Below are 18492 nucleotides of genomic sequence, written 5' to 3' on the forward strand. Positions count from 1 at the left end.
CTTGTTGATTAAGGCATCCCCAGTGCCAGGTAAGTATGATCACTTGAAATTCATAAAAAACTAAATAACAATTAACTTAATATATGACCGGTAGCTGAACAAATTTACGTATTTATTATAAATTTTGGGAACTATAACGTTTATTGTTTTGAAGATTTAGAGTTAAGATCATTTTTCACAAAACGGTGAGCGTATCGAATAAATATTCAGTCTTTGAAAATTTCATAAATCCTTAGTGATGATGCGGAAATTAAAATAATTTCGATACTATATGATTCAGCGGAATACACCGTTAATTAACTTAGTTTACCTTTTACTTCCCCTTTGTTTAACATAGGGACAGCGCGAACGCAGTCCCAACTACCAAAAATTATGCACCCCAAGCAATCACAATTTGTGAATGTGGCGAGCGTCAACCCCTCTCAGTGCAATGAGAAGTCTCTGCTCGGAGGAGCCTCCTTGTTGATTAAGGCATCCCCAGTACCAGGTAAGTATGATTACTTGAAATTCATAAAAAACTAAATAACAATTAACTTAATATATGACCGGTAGCTGAACAAATTTACATATTTATTATAAATTTTGGGAACTATAACGTTTATTGTTTTTGGTAGTAACGTTTATTGGGAACTATAACGTTTACCCCAAGCAATCACAATTTGTGAATGTGGCGAGCGTTAACCCCTCTCAGTGCAATGAGAGGTCACTGCTCGGGGGAGCCTCCTTGTTGATTAAGGCATCCCCAGTGCCAGGTAAGTATGATTACTTACTTACTTACTTTATTTACAAAAATTGGGCACCTGGGCCTCTTAGCGGCCCCTATCCCATACATCTCGAAATTTACAGAAAATTTATAGTAATAACATTTTGAATTTAGCAGTCGATGTGGTAGCTAATAGAAAAACAAGCACTTTTCTTGAGTAAATATAACATTTGAATATCTGATTCATCGAATCTAAGTTGACATATATAAATATAAACATAATTTGACATATATATACATAAGTTGACGTAAATAAATATTAACATAAATTGATACATATTTCACTAATTAAATTTCTATATTTTAACTAGCACATATTTAATTATGACATACATTGAAGTTCATTCGAATACATTGTGGTAGCCATAAACAATTTAAAATTCAATATGACAAATTGACGTTTTTACATAACATTAGAAATATTGATTGTAGACTTTAATTTAAAATAAAGATATAACATGATTTGATATGTACAATAATTGATTTTTGAAAAATGAAGAACATAATTGACCTATTAACCTGTTAACGCCCAGCGTCATATATATAGGACAGTTCCTCTTTTCAAAGACATTCATTGTGGTGGGAAACTTTTTTCAGTATTTTCATTTATCTGGGTGAATTAAAGGATTCTCTGATACCACAATGATTTAGTTATTTCTGTTTAGATCTATAATTCTAAAGAACAAGTACTTTTTGACTACAGAAAATGTTGACCCATCCATGACCCAGAAAAGCTGCACTCCTCCGGAATCTCTTTTCATGCCGGAGCCCACCCCTATTACTGCATCAGAACCTACGGAGGAGACTACTAACAAAGCCACAGAGCCTTCCACTTCAGTAGAAAAAGCTCAGCCAGTTAAAAATGCTAAAGTCCTCATCCGTGGCCTTCCAGATGATTTTAGTACAGATGAAATATCCCTTGAATTAGGGAAGCGGAGCATTGAAATCCTAAAAATAGTCCAGTTTAAGAAGAAAGTGGGTGAAGCCTTTAGGCCCCTCCCCCTGTACCTCATCGTTATGCCAATGCTAGTCAATCACGAGATGATCTACCATATTATGAGCATCAAGCAGATCCCGATCAGCATAGAGAAATACCACGGCGGCAGGCGGCCGCTGCAGTGTTTTCGATGTCAGAGTTTCGGCCACACCCAACGTTCCTGCTCCTCCAGCCCAAGATGCATGAAATGTGCCGAAGGGCACTATTCATTCCAGTGCAGAAAGAGCCGAGACTCCCCAGCTAAATGCTGCAACTGCATGCAAAACCACACCTCAAATTTCACTGGGTGCGAGGCCCGTCCCAGTCGAAAGAGAAAAACGACCAAGGACACGCCTACTTCTACAACCCACAGACTTGTTAGCCTCATCAGTGAACTTAAAGACGTGCTGCATCTTCTCACAACTTTAATCCAGGGGAATTCCCCATACAACTGATGTACTACTGAATCAACTCATGCCTCACCTCATCATGGACTTATTATCTGATCCTAACTTAGAACTTTGAACTGTATATGACCTCTGGACTAAATGCCAAAACAGTATAGATGAATCGGTTAGAAGCGCTTCGCGCTTAACACCGAGATTCCACTCATATCAATCAATCAATCGAGTACTTTTTGATCTATCAATGACTTTTTGAATGCCCTAACAATAGAAAAACCAATTACTTTCGATAATATATTATACAACTTTTTGTATCATTTCAATAAATAAATTCGTGACGAAACGAGTTAAAAGGTAACTTAAGATAAACAGTGATAGAGAAAAAGATGCAAAACAAATTTTTTAGGAACAGTTCAGAAAACATTTTCATGTTTTATTTAAAACTTAAATAAAATTTCTCAATTTTAGTGGTAGCTTTGCTAGACTTTTAAAATTTAATCGGCGTTAAAGTAATTCAGTTTTTTCTTTTTAAAAAGAAAAATAAATGTTTCTTAGTTGATCGTAAAAGAGAAAAAAATGTAACGATATTTTTTAATATACAATTTAAAGTTTTTAAATTTAATCGACGTCAATGTGAATTAGTTTCTAACTTTTAAGAGGAGAAACAATTTTCTTAATTGATTGGAATTGGGATATTAAGCTAAGTTCTCTAATGGTCTGGTTTCTTAGGACAAGCGCCTTATCTGGGCGTCAGCGGAAAGTTGATGTAGAGCTGACGCCAAAAAAATACTTTTTTGTTAGCTCAGCGTGAGCAGTCCGTCCAACGCAGACATTATCTCTCATTGCGCATGCGTTAATAACGTAAACAAATATTTATTTTGAATTTGTATTGATTTTGTTTTTGTCGACCAGTGTTTTAGAGAACAAATAATGACTCTGTCCAAGAAAAAACACACTATAGCTGAGCTAAATGAAGAGTGCTATGATTAATGAAGAAGCTATGTTTAATGTTAAAATCAAAATCTTGGCTGATTTCAATGTGCTGTTGGATGTTGTCCGCCATTGCTTCTGTGGTTAACGTCACGTTGTAATCCAACTGCAGTTGAGTTGGATGGAAATTGTATTTCAAGATGAGCGTTCGATGACGTATACTATCAAGCTCACAAATGGACCAATCAGAGCGCTGATTTCCAGCTGACGGCGTCCTGTCCTAAGAAACCAGGCCTTAAGATATTTTTGTCGGGTCAAAGTCAGTTACTGGAATTTTTTACAATACATATCGCAAGAAGGCATATGTAAAAATGAATAAGACTACACATATTACATTAAAGATAAAGATAAATATATGTAGTAAAAACTAGAAAAGAAAATGCAATTAGACATGTGATTTTTCAAGAAGAAAAACCAATGACTAAACACATTAAATTTACAAAACATTAATTTTTGATTTCTTTTGTTAGTTACTAAATAGAAATTTTTTAAATTAATATGAAACGTTCACAAAATATTTAATGTAACATGTAACATGCTAATATGTAGCATGTTATATGTAATATGTTATTAAATAACGTAATATGTAACGCAAAAATAAATAAAGCGAAAATAAGCTAAATAAATAAAACAAAAAAGTTACGTCTCTTCCTTCTTCATTCTTTACAAAGGCAAGGAAATATTTTAAAATTCCTCTTATGTTAGATAGCATAAAAAATAACATAGAGCATAAAATATATAGAGTGTGTGATAAAAGTTCGGAAGTGGTTAAATAACTCGAGAAATGTGGTTAAATATCTCCTAACAAAAAAATTTGTTTTTTAAATTGTTTTAAAGCTGAAAAAAATACACTTGCAGGGATGCAGAGAACTTGCTCCGGACAGCGGACACATGTTTTAGAATGGTAGTCTTTTAATGTATTATCTTTGGCTTTGTAAATTCGATTTACAGGGTAAATAATAATCACCAATATTTCTAAATAACTCAAAGGCTTATTTAATACGCCACTTTGTTACAGTTAAGCCTCTTACTCGATCATGTAAATATTTTTATGTATATTATTCGGACTATATTATTGGCATATGTTTTGCACCAAAAAAAATCAATAAAACTTAATTCAACGTATTTACATCTCATAAAATCAACTTCATATATAGCTCAACACAGTGGCGTACGCAGAAATTTTTCAAGGGGGGTGTTCATAATTTTCTGAAATTACTAAAAGAAATTCGAGTATATACAGCTAACAATTTTGATTTTTAATTTAGACAGCATTTTTTAAGTTTAAGAACATAGAGTAATATCTTCTCGCATGTAACATATCTTCTGAAAAAAGTCCAATGTCCTATGGGTGGGAAGTAACACTTTGAGGGCCACTTTCACATTCATCAGATTTTGTTATGCTAGAAACGTTTTCTTCAACGGAAGTATAACATTTCTGTTCAATAGAAAAACTTACATTGGCACTAGATGCTGTCACCACACTAATTTCAGGTCGTGATTTTTTCTCAAAATGATAAAAAATTGTTAAATTCTTGCGTTTTGGCATCCTAAAGATCCAAGAACATCAAATATATACATATATTTATTGGCATAGAAATATCCGCTATGCTACGATCTCAAAGTTTCGAGCTGGAATGAATAACTTCAACGAGCACAGTATCTCCAGTGGTATTGTTACTGATTTCTTCACTACTCGAAATAGTGGCGACGACGGGTTCAGCGATTGAATTAACTTTTAGTTAAGACAAAACAAAGCAGATTTAGCGACGAGCTCCGAAAGACAAGCGGCAGTGATAACTCTTAGTCTGACTAACCAACTCCACTGTACTCTGTTCCCCCTTTTATATAATTCTTCACCGCATCTCCAAAATTTTCGAATTGTCTCTAAGACGACAGAACGTCTAGGATTCCAGAATCATCGCGTAAAGACCTCGCGAAAGAGTGACTGCTAATCTCGAAAACTATCGCGACTGGCAGGACAGAAAGGAACCAGCCCGTAACAGTATCACGCGAATTTGGTTTCAAAAGTACAACTCTATTATAGTAAATGCTTTTTCAGTGAGAAATACCGTGAGAAAAAAAAGTAAACATAAGGCAAATAAAAATATGTAGTCTTAAAAAATAATAGCCTGCATAATTTCTACTAAAAATTTTTATTTTTGCCATTTTGTCTGAGCTCAAGGGGGGTGTTTAAACCCCTAAACCCCTCCCTTGCGTACGCCCCTGGCTCAACAATACTTTAAATTGAAATTCGGTGAAATTAATCACACCTCAAATCTACTTATTCGCTTGAATACAGGACTCGAAAAACCGCCCGTCCTCCCGTCCTCGGCGGTCAAAAATTCTCTGCGGACAATGAATTCCTCGAATCCGACGTCAGCGCGGACGGCCATTTTCCCGTTAATGTTTGTGATAAATTTTCGATTTTTGTTATCTTACAAGAGTCTAGAGTAGCGCCTCACTTCTAAAATGACCCTCTAATCTAGAAATCCTGTTAATTCCTTCGTCAGACCAAATGCAGCAAAATGACCTACAATACAGCAACATACTGCGCATCATGGAATTGTTGTTTTCTCCGTCTGGGAGGACTGCAGCGGTTGAAAGGGGCTTTTCAGCGATGAACTTACAAAAAAACACATTACGTACTGGTCTTAAACAAGAAGCGTTAAACGCATTTAAGAACATCTACCTAACCCCTTTCAGATTTCTGTGCAGAAACTTCTGTAAATCATTATCTTGATTGTGGAGCTGGCAAACGTCATATTTCATTCATATAAAAAACGCAGTACCCTCGGATAAATTGACATTTCAGATAACTTCACCTTTGTCATTTGAATTATTTTATAATAGAAATAAATTATTTCATAAAAGAAATATTAGGTTACTATTGGTAACCTAGTATTTCTTTTATTACTGTATAATGTAATCCTAGTAACTACTAATTCATTGTGCAATTTATATAAATGTTTGTAATAAATAAGAGAAAATTATATTTTTATTTATTTAGAAGCTACAGGTTAGTTTCAAAAGAGGACGGGTACATTGTTGGACCAGCCGTCCTCGGGGACGGGTAAAATTTCCGAGTTTTCTCGAAACCTGCTTGAATACGAAAGAAGTGTAGAAAATATATACGAATACATCGAAATATACGAAGATATATAGATATATACGAAATATATAGATATACGAAAATATATAGATATATACGAAGTGTAACACAATAAAATAAACTGTCAACTCAAAATAACTTATAAACTGTCAACTTATCTAAGCTGTGTAGATTTCTATCAACTTCAAAGCAGCTTCAGTGCTTTCATTTGCAAGGTAAACAATTTTTAAACATCATTTTAAAAAATGTATTTTTACATGGCAAAATACAAAATTTGAGTAAAATCTGTCGAAAAGTTCCTGAGAAATCGAATTTTTAAAAATACGATTTCTCACTAACTATTCGACCGATTTCACTCAAATTCTGTATTTTAAAATTACATTCTTTAAAATGATATGAAAATTTTGTCATTATTGATAGAAAATGTTTTCGACTGATATTAAATAAAACATAATATATAAGCACTAAAATTTATTCATCACATGGAATTATCTATGGCTAAGCGAAATTTCTAAATGTGAACAAACAAAATTTCAATTCACTTAAAAAAATTCGAATCACGCAAAAAGTGAAATTAACATTAAAGGGTCCAAATTTTGGCTCGCTGTCCTGACCATATTGGAAGCAAATTTTTCAGATTGTGGCTACCCCAATATCTTGGGGTCAGAAATCCAAAACCATCCAATGAAAAGTATGTTTATTCTGAATAGGTTCCTTATCCTGTGAGATTTCGTTCCTTAAAATATCGTTTATATTACATATCTGCCCACTCCTGCGGATTTTCCGGAAGATTTTACTTTCATATTTAAAGTGGTAGTAATTATATACTATTTTTTCTTTTATAATCTTAATTTTTAAATGATATTTATCACCACTATTCTTACAAAAATTAAGCATATATATTAACATGCGTTACTGTCATGGTTGTCACCTTAAGTCTTCTCAAAAACAACGTATTTGTTTGCTTAAAATTGAAGTTTTAATTCCATTTTAATACCACTGGGAAAAATAATAATGTAAGGGATTAAATGTTGGCAGGTATGGTATTAGCTTATTTGAGGTCACCCCTTTGAACCATTAAGATTTAGTCCTAGAACGTGAAGATCCAATCATTGGATCAAAAGCTTTTTAGGGAGGACCGTTTATTTTTTGGCGCACTGTACGTCCAAAGCGCCGAAAAATAAAGTGAAAAACAAAATCCTTATTATTTCATGATTATATGAATGAATTTCAGTAGAATAGAGGCCAATAATTTTAATAATACTGAAACTACTTCGTATTTTCAATTATATATACAGAGAATATTTTTATAGTGTTCAGTTCTTTCAATTATGGAAAACCGCCAATATAAACTGCTTAAGAAAAAAATGGAAATATGTCAGGTTATTGTGATGTTACTCATTATCAGATTATAAGAGAACATAAGATTTCTGCATACAGACTAAACAGACACCTTATGCTGGTCAAAAAAATCAAATTTAACAAACTTTCAACTCAGATTCGTAGAAGAACGAAAAAAATAATGACTAAATTAATAACATTTCTATTTCAATATGTCGCTAAATTTTTTTTTAGTCTTTTCGATTATTTTAATTTATGATGATTTAAAAAATTTTAAAAAATAGCTAGTATTTTTTAATAATTAAGTTTTAAGAACGAAGTAACTAAACTCTATTGCTCATATATAAAGATCTTCGTCTTTCAAGATATGAAACGCAGAGATGCCAACTGCTCCGGACACGCCAAAATAATAGAAAAAACGGTAAATAACTATAAACTAAATTTTGCAATTACTTGACAATTTTTTATTGTTTTCTAAAGGCTCTAGCACAGTGTTTCCCAAACTTATGACTTTTGTGTACCCTATTCTAAATTTTTCATAATGCTGTGTACCACTAATAAAAAAATTANTTTTGAAGATTTAGAGTTAAGATCATTTTTCACAAAACGGTGAGCGTATCGAATAAATATTCAGTCTTTGAAAATTTCATAAATCCTTAGTGATGATGCGGAAATTAAAATAATTTCGATACTATATGATTCAGCGGAATACACCGTTAATTAACTTAGTTTACCTCTTACTTCCTCTTTGTTTAATATAGGGACAGCGCGAACGCAGTCCCCGACTACCAAAAATTGTGCGCCCCAACTAATCGCAGTTTGCGATAGTGGCAGTCGTCAGCCTACCGTAGTGCAATGGAAGGCCATCAACCAAGAGAGCTCCCTCTTTGATCAGAGCTTCTCCGACGCCAAGTAAGTATGCTTGTCGGTTAATTGTGAATAGTTATGATAATATATTATCAATAATTTTGGTGGTAGCTTAAATTCGTGCATAATTTGTGCACAAGTCACAAATTGCGTCTTAGAGGATAATTTCTCAATTTCTCAGTTCTACCCTTAGAATCTGGAGAAGACGTAAAGCATTCATCGGATACTAGGCAGTCCACCCATTTAGACGCAGTAGATGCTTGTGATCTTCTAAAGAAATTGAAAAAGTTGGAAAATATTGTGTTGGTAGAATTTTGTGGTGATATGTTATCAAGAATAAATTGATTGAATCCTTGATTGCTTTTGTTTGTGAACGGAGAGAAAAGTTCTCTACTCATTAAACCAATTTCAAGGAAAACTTTCCTAATTCAAATATGAAAATATTTATCCCGACCTGCCCCAATTCAGGGCATACGGGTAAATGTTTATTAAACCAAGTAAAAACAGAAAAGAACATAAAAAGCAAAAAGTGCATAAAATACAAGAGTCATATGCCAACAGCTAGGAGGGCCGCCAATCCTAATTCAAATATGAAGATGAGACGGAGAATACTTCACCAAGAATTTCTTGTTTGACATTTTTTTTGTGGAGATGCAGATGATGTTACATTACAAGGTAGCGAAATATTTAAAATATAAGTTTATCTCTCAGTAATTGACACATTGATTATTCAATTAAAATCTTTTTCAATGGCGTATAAATCCATAACTGATTTGTTCAGACTTTTTTTCAAATTTGAAGTCCAAGAAATTGATACTGCACTGTTATAATTTTTGAAGATTTTATGCAATGGTGTGATTGAAAAAGAACTAGCGCTATAATTAGTGAAATTCAAGCCTGATTAGCCCTAAGATAATAAGTTAGATCAATTTGGAATAGATAATGCATTAAATAGTAAAAAACAACAATCTCGAAGACACATTTCCATGCATTGAATTTTCTCAACTTTTTTTCATGAGTACCATTTTATAATTGTTAACACACATGATAACTAAATGCAGTGGCCCACGTTCATTCTCCAGACTAAAATGAATAAAAAATGAACTACGAAATTGCATGATTTCAGAAAGTATGAGTCATTTGTCAATTATGAGCATTGATATGATGTATTCCAGGAAACTGATTTTAATGATGTGATAGAAGGCTTCACCTTGCAAAACATGTAAAAAGTATTGCTACCTGTAGAGGCTGGTAATTATGACAGCTAGGAAATCATGCAATTCCAGGGCAGAAGGATCGAGGATCAGATCGAAGGTAGGAAGACTAAACAGAATAGTTCCTGCGCAGCAGGATACCTGCGGAGGATCACAACCGACAACCACGGCTAAAAGTCCCGATACTTCGTTTTTCCCCGGTGACTTCCACCTGCAGTAGGAGATGCTTGCATTTTACAATTTAGGTTTTAATTGTTTTAATAACAACTTTTAAATGTTTTTAACGAATAGCCTGTTTTCTAGAGTTTGTTTGTTTCTTGATGGATTGTTAACGTTTTCTATTAAAGAAGGATGTTTCATTGCAATATTGTTTTATTTGACATCTTCCAGTTTATCACGAAACAGCACTACCTTAAATCTGCTATTCAATTAATGTCTAGTATTAAAGCTTTTACAATAATTTATCATTGTTTTACTTTCTTATAATAAAAAAAATTAAAAATTATTTAAAAGTAAAATTTTTTTCCTTAAAATTACTCATGAAGGGCCCCCAAATGAAGACAAAACCAAGACCCCTAAAAAGATAAAAACTGCTCTGTTCCTCGAGAAATATCATTCTTATCCTATTATGACGAAATATAGGGAAAATTTGTATTAACAGTTTCAGTAAAAAGTATAAACTTCTAGCTGCATACTTTTTTTAAATCAAAATAATTTCGAAAATTGTGTATTTTTATTACATTTTCTAAATCAGATGATGCTTCTAAAATTGACATGGAGTCGGAATCTTTTTACAATTTTCAATTTCTAGTATTTATTGTTTAACAAAATAAGGCATTTTTCTAATAACAAATTATATTACAATAATAACTCGGGAATTATGCTAATGCTAAAGTTTAAAAGTGGTTTCAATAAACTAAAATTTTTTATCATCTGTTTTAAAAAGAATAGCTTTCTTAAACTTAACGGTGTAATATATAAGTATAAACGTCAAAGTAAAATTGCAAACAAAGAAAACAGTTGTAGTTTTTTGAGTTGCACTAATATGTAGTTACTTTTCACAAACCAAACAAATTAGAAACAATTAAGTAAATAAATAAATAATTTGTTTGTTTAATCTTAGAGAAAAAGATACTCTTATTTACTATGACCAGTTCGTTTTGCACTGAGTAAATTTAACATAGAAAATGGTCTTAAATTCTTATCAGCTAACTGGTAATAGTTCTGAGACTTAAAAAAAAAAGCTTAGCAATTTTTTTAAAATGAGTATTAATTTAAAGAAAAACTTTAAGTATCCATTAAAATTAAACAATACAGTTCAGTATATTATCGGAAAAAATCTACGTGGTAGCATAAAGAAAGAGTAAAAAATATAATGAAATAATTAGTTGAATAGTACTGAGATTCACACGTGGCCAGGTAATTAAAAATTTTATTTCAAAATTAAGATGCTAGGAAGACATATTGACTCCCAGTGGCTGAGCGGTAGCGTTTCGCGCTGTCGTGCCACTGGTCCCTGGTTCGATCCTCGGGCCGGGCAGGGTTGACTCAGCTTTTCATCCCTTCAGTGGGTCGATAAATGAGTACCAAGCATGCTTGGGAACTAAACACTGGGGGTTTCGCGTTCGGCTGACCACCTAGCCGGAACATCTGCTCCTGCAGCCCAAAGGTCAAGAAAACTGAGATGGGCACAGCAGGCCTTGGCCCTCTATGGGCTGTCGAGCCGCTGAGTTTTTTTAGTTTAGGAAGACATATAAGATATTCAGATATTTTAAGAAGCTTAAAAATTTGGCTCATATTCGACAGCTCTTTATGTTCGTAATCCTTATACTCCTTGTAGTGACTTATAAAAATTAACACTATTTAAAATAATCTATGTTGAAATCACAAGAAACAATAAAAAAAGGCAATCAATAATTTATCTTCAATTTTCGAAAAAATAGTATGCTTAGTAATTAGTCAGCTATTTCGCATCAAATAATTTTAAAAAACAGAATGTCTTTACTTTCGTAACAGGACTCAATTCTCAGCTAGCAAATAATAATTCTAAGTTTTCTTTTAATAAATTCTTGACAATAATTAAAAAAAGAACTTTACTTTAACACGGAAAAGTGAAAATACTGGTACGGGAAAAGAGAAAATACTGGTAAAATTGCATCAAAAATTGCATATAAAAATTGCATCCGTTAAAAACAATTCATAGTTATGGATTTTTATTATTCCAGGAAAAAAACTAAAAAAGGAAATTTATTGTTACCAGTTTTTACTCCGGTGCGCTGCCAAGATGAGACAATCTAGCGTGACCTACCAGTGGGTCAACCCGGCGTGAACGTGTTAAAGGAAAACTTAAATTAAAGTACTAAAAAAATGCATTTGCATATTAATGAAAAAATAATACATGCATTAGCGTAAAAGGTAAGATTTCTAAAACTGTTGAAATTTAATTAAATGGTTGGTAAAATAGTTCTGTGAAACAAGTGCGGACAGGTTATTAAAAAATTTATTTTAAGATTAAGACGACATATAAGATTTTGAGAAATTTTAAGATGCTTTAAAATGCTAACTGCGTATTCGTATTAATAATTATAAAATATATATTGAAGAAATTGATAAATTTTTTACTCCAAATCTATGCATGCGTATGTATATTATTGAAATTCTATTAATTATTGAAAGCGCAAATTAAAAAATAAAATATAGTCATATTAAATATAATCACATTCTATTACAAACATGCTTTTATGAAACTCGACATTCGTTGAATAAAATGTTTTTTATTCAATAGAATGTTATACTCAAATTTTTTTACTAAATAACGGATTTTTAGACAACTAGGAAACAAACATAGTATTATATGGGTCATTCTCACAAAAACAGTCATTTTCATGTCCCCAGTATATTTTATGTTTGTTTTACAACTTACGAAAAAAAANGGATTTTTAGACAACTAGGAAACAAACATAGTATTATATAATAAAAAAAAGGATTAGCACTCGGTTATTAGGGAAAGAAATATGAATGAAATGTAACGCTCAGCGCGCGTAAATCAAGTTCCTTGGAAGTTAACCACATTTAAATATTAACCGCCCCATTTAAATATTTCTTCATTCTCAAAAAAATTATTTTTTCGAAAGTAATTAATTTTAATTTTTCTCGGCTTCTAGCAAATTAAAACAGTTGAAACTTTAGGTTTTTCAATAAGAAAATATCTAGATTAATCTGGTATAAAAATTTTATACGTCATAATTCAAAATTTTTCCCTCCTCATTTAAATTAAATTATAAAAAATAATAGATAATTATTAATTTTTTTTGCATGAAATTATCTTTGAGTAAACACGTTTTATGAGTGGGTGTAATTTTTTTTTGAATTGCTTAATTAGTTTTAAAAATATGACTAAAAACGCAAAAAATGAAATTAACATTAAGGGGTCCGAACTTTGGATCGCTCTCCTAACCAACAATGGGGACCGTATTTCCAAGATTGCTGCTTACCCCTATATTTTAAAAGTTAAGTATTCAAATATGTAAAAAAAAATATTTATTCAGAGAAAGTACGTTTTTGTGTTCGATTTCGCAACTTAATTAATAGTTAGCACTAAATAATTTGTATATTTGAGAAGAACCATTAGGCTTGACACTTAATACGCGAAAATACGAACAAAATTTGAACAAAAGTCATTCAGGGTGGTATCTTTTTTTTCTTCCTTTGTGTACTGTACACTCGGATTTAATAATTAACAGCAAATATGAAGATTTGGTTAGAAATTTCTGAAAAGATGAAGCCTTAACCACTAGAAGTGCCAAAGGGGCCATTTTGATCGCTTTTTGTCATTTCTTAGGCTGATTTTAAAGATACCGATGAGCTTTAAAGTTAATATTTTTTTTTCTTTAATTGTTTCTAAGTAAGCACCAAAATTTCATGTTTTTATGTTTATTAGTAAAATAAGTAATGCAGGAATTCGTGAAACAGCCTAAAGGTGTCATTTTGATCCCCAATTCGAAAGTTTTATAATAAAAACTTTCATTTTTTAAGTATCGTGCTTGCTTTTGAATTTATTAATCTATAAATTTTGCGATAGTAGTTTGTAGAATAAAAATTGGGGAGCACCATGTAAAATGTTAAACAATAGTTTTTGTCAATTTGTATGGTATGGTTAACCTAGGTTCGTAGTCTGAAGTATCTTAGTTGGTGAATTAGAAACTCGTTATTACGCCTGAAACTATGTACATGCTGATTATAAACAGTAATTTTTATTATAATCATAGAGAAGAATGAATTTTTGATGAATAGCTACTCACATGTAAATCAAAATACAATTTATCGTATAAGAACAAACCACATAACTTTGATTTCAAGCTTTTATTTTCAGTTGAAAATGATGAGGCTGAAAATTTCGGAAATGAATTTTTTTCTCCTATCTTTATTTGTGCAGTTTGAGAAACGGCCAACTAAATTACAACTTCGGGAAACTATAGGGTGCTGTAGATATTTTCTCATCGAATATAAACTTATAAACACCTACATATTGTATTTGTAGCAATATTCATCGATTAAGAAATTATTTATTTTAGAATGACATCAATTCTTATGAGGGTCTATTTGACCCCAATGGCGGTTTTAGGCAAGTCCAAAATCCGGCTGTTCTAGTGCTAAAACACTGCAATAAAACTGTATACTGCGGCAGAAAAAGTTTCAGCGTGTGCGCCAAAATAGCGAGATGAAGCCAAATATAGATGGAATAATATTTCATGAAAAAATTTTCTTGACAGTTAAAAATTCACGTCATACATTTCTAATATGATTAATTATTACCCTTGTTCAAATTTATACTTAATATAAAACGTAAACAATCTCTCTTTTTTTATGAAAATATTTATTTTTCATAAAATTTAAAATTACATCACAAAGCTGTTTTATAATGAAATATTCCATAACGATTGCGTTTATTTATTAATTGTAATGAGATCATTTTTCTATATAATTCTGTACGATATGATGTTTTTAAAGCGCAGTATTTTATTTTGAAGTCCAAACAAACTCAAATTCGAAGAAATCGAGTAGTTTAAAGAATTAAGTAGTTTATTCGATTTTTTTCGATCGAGTCAAGTAGTTTAAAAAATTAAGTAAAATTAAAAATCTACTAAATTAGTTCTATTCACAGTGATTTGATTTAACTTATATTTTTGAAAAGATTAATTATTAACTATGTTCTATCTTGATTTAATTTTTAGTTATAGTATATAAACTAGATTTGATGACAAGGAGGCTCTTTACAGTTTCGCTTTACTTACCAACCCCTGTACTTATATCTTAATCATTATATATTTTTTCTTCTCAAAATCTATTAAAAAAAGATTGTTTTGTTTATAAAATGCTCTTTTAAGCACATTTTGCTAATATTCCTCTTACTCGTTAAATATTTATATGCTTCTATCGTATAATTGTTAAAATTATATATGGTTTCTTTTGAACAGTTTATATTTTTAAGAATTTATATGAAAATATTCACTCTATGTCTGGCAGCATCAAATCTCACTCTTATGATGTTTTATTAAAATTTGTTCATTTTTTTAAACTTTTGACATGAAGTTAAGTGTAAAATGAAGAGGAAGAAAAAGAATGTATAAATAGGAATTATTTAACGCAAAAAAGCTGTAATAACTTTCGAACAAATTGAAATGAGAATGAAAAAATAAAAAAAAAACCTTTTATAAGATAATAAATGATCATTTCATCACCTCTGTAATTACATGAACCGCTAAGTGGTTCACTTAGTATTTCTTATATAATACGAGTTTAACAGTTAATAAATCTCGAACTAATTATCAAAAAAAAAATTTTTTTTCTCTTACATTTTCTACATACCATCGTAATTTCACGTTTCGCAGTCTTTTAATTTTTACGCAACAAAGCAAATTGTAACGCAAAACAAAGTGTGAAAAAAACTGCCGAAAAAAGCACTTTAAATTGCAATATTTTTCAAATAAATTGGATTTTCGAGGAAAAAAAAATTATTGTTAAGTTCATAAATAGACTAATTTTATTTGTCGAAAAATCAGGGATATCAGGATAACTAAAAATCCTTCAGTGTGGGTGTCATTTTATGCTGCGTATAATATTTTTATCTACGCATAATATTTATGCTACGTATAATGGCTATAAAATATCGAATGAATTGGATAATTGTTTATAGGGTTTATATTAGTTGAATAATGGCTACAGAATATTGGGTGAATGGGGGAAATAGAGACGATATTGGCTTAATAGTGGCTATAAAATATCGGATGAGTCATGTAATTCCATATAGAGTCTATATTGGTTGAATAATGGTTATGAAATATCTAGCGAGCTGTGGTGGCTCAAGTGATAGAGCGCTCATCTCCCGAGGAGGTGACTAGGGTTCAAACCCCAGCGATGGCTAGTCGATACGAATTCACAACCCAGCTCGCACCGATCACAGTGCTGACGTAAAATATCCTCAGTGGTATACCTATTATGAGTTAGAATCCTCTTGTCATCAGGCGAACCATGGGAGGTTTTCGGGGGTTTCCTTTCCATGCAGCGCTGATGAGGAGTAGTTCACTCAAAAGTCCTCTTCGAAGGCAAATTTCTCCCAATACTCAATCCAGGAGCTCTCTTGTCTTCTGGATTGGGTTCAAAATGTCAAGGATACGGAGTTAAACATCGGTGTCCGTAAAGTGAAAATTGGGTCGGCTGTTCAACGACGGTAATAAAAATAAAGAATAAAAAAATATCTGGTGAATCGGAAAATTCTATATAGGACCAATGATTGATGATTGAATAATGGCTATTAAATATCGGGTGAATATTCTATATAGGAGCATTAAAAGTAAGGGAACTTTTCTGATATTTGAATTTTCTTTTAGTTTTGTTATTTTAATGACATTTAATAACGTGTAGATGATGTTGGAAACATTACATCACCCTTGCTATAGGTTAATATTTTTTATTATTATAATTTTTTTTTTTTTGAATTTTTCAGTTTGCACATTTTGTTACGGTTTTTTTCACCAAACAAGTTAACATTTTAAAAAAATTTCAAGTTTTTAGTGGAAATAGTAGCGAGCAAAAAGTTTAGTTTTATAAAGGGAAAATTCTTTTTCGTAAGTAAAAAAGGGGAAAAATATTTTTTGTACAACAGAATACTTCTTTATAATAAAGGGGTCACTAATGGTTAGGAGAAAAAAAAAGACTTGATAGAGAAAAAAAAATTCTAAAAATTATTTAAAGCTAAAATTTATAAAATCAAATATTCCCCTGGTCCAATCTGACCCTTACCTACTTACGCTATTGCCTGAATAACAAAGATGGTTGTGGTTAAGTTACACACTAAGTATAGAACATTCTGAGAGTAATGAAATATTTAAATCCAAAACTAATAAACAACGTTTCACTACAAAACTTTGGTATAAAAAAGTTGTCACCATTTTCTGGCGATGAGATGCATTAAATGTTTTACAATGTACATGTAGATTTTAGAACAATAGTTCGAAAATCTACATGTCTACCGTATGCTGGTAAATTTTCAATACAATTATGCATTCTTTCAAATTTAATTTGTTTTATAAAATCTGCTTTTTCCAAATATTAATAATTTGAATATAAAAATTTTCTTTCTTTTATTAACACTTTTTTAACTATTAGCTACATAATGAAGATACTAATTCGATCTTTTAAGTACGAAATAATAAGGAGTAGTACTTATAAAGTAATGAAATAGACTAATGAATAGAAACAATATTTAAATTAATGAAATAAACTGTATACATGAAATGTTTTAAAAACTTAAGTTATGCTTGTTAACCATTTGAATTTCATTTATAACAGTTAATATTATTTTATTTATTTATTTTATATTTGAAAGATTTAATTATCACTGTAAGGTAAGTATCAAGTATTATCTATATTTGAAATTCTTAAGTTAATAAAGTAAAATAATTTATATAATAGAACATTTTAAGTAATGGAAATAGACTGTATAAGTGAAATCTTTTGCAACTTTTAATTATATTTATTAAGGGCAAGAGTAATTAGAATTTTTATTTATAACTGTTAATATTATGATGATTATAATTTTTTATTTGAAAGTTTGAATCCTTGTTATTTAGTATGACGTAATATCTATAATTAAAATCTTTAAATGAAATAAAATAATATATGTTTGAATGAACAATATTTAAAAATGAAATCCCGAGTATCTAGGCTGCTAACAAGAGCGTTACCACCTAGGCCGCTGCATCATTGATTTGTAAGAAACTTAATTAACGTATAAATTGCGTTTACATTTTCAATTTAAATTTTGAAACAATATTATCTAATATTGCTAATGATGAAATAACGTTTAATAGAAATGATTGTTACGATATTTATCAATATTACGCAGCGATAATACAATATTTGATAAAAATGACTGTGATTATATTAACTAATAATACTAAATGATAAAAACATTTAATAAAAAATGACAGTAACAGTAATAATTAATATTACTTAATGATAATACAGCATTTCATAAAAATGCCTGTACAATATTATCTAATATACTTGACTAAGTTATGAAACAATATTTAATAAAACTGAGTGTGATACCATTATCTAACTAAATATAAAACAAATTTAATAACAATAACTTTCAAAAATGTTAATTAATATTACTGAATAATGAAACAAAATTTAATGAATGGTAACAATACTATGTAATAAAGTATATTAAAATTTCAATGGATCATATATCGTCACTGTGGTTGCATACTTATCAAGAAAATGTTAAATCAAATTTAGGTCTCCGAAATGTACTTGAA

General features: G+C 30.7%; 2 non-coding genes and 1 pseudogene across 2 annotated transcripts; all 3 read right to left on the minus strand.

Annotated features, from left to right (window-relative positions):
* Positions 1-333: 333 nt before the first annotated feature.
* LOC122270046 (U1 spliceosomal RNA) lies at positions 334-495 on the minus strand. Its single transcript, XR_006225575.1, has one exon. It is a non-coding gene; the product is annotated as a U1 spliceosomal RNA (small nuclear RNA).
* Positions 496-622: 127 nt separating this feature from the next.
* On the minus strand, positions 623-760 carry LOC122270043 (U1 spliceosomal RNA; annotated as a pseudogene).
* Positions 761-8343: 7583 nt separating this feature from the next.
* LOC122270047 (U1 spliceosomal RNA) lies at positions 8344-8506 on the minus strand. Its single transcript, XR_006225576.1, has one exon. It is a non-coding gene; the product is annotated as a U1 spliceosomal RNA (small nuclear RNA).
* Positions 8507-18492: the final 9986 nt, after the last annotated feature.

The sequence above is a fragment of the Parasteatoda tepidariorum genome, chromosome X2 (genome assembly GCF_043381705.1).
Source record: "Parasteatoda tepidariorum isolate YZ-2023 chromosome X2, CAS_Ptep_4.0, whole genome shotgun sequence".
NCBI classification, from domain to species: Eukaryota; Metazoa; Arthropoda; class Arachnida; order Araneae; family Theridiidae; genus Parasteatoda; species Parasteatoda tepidariorum.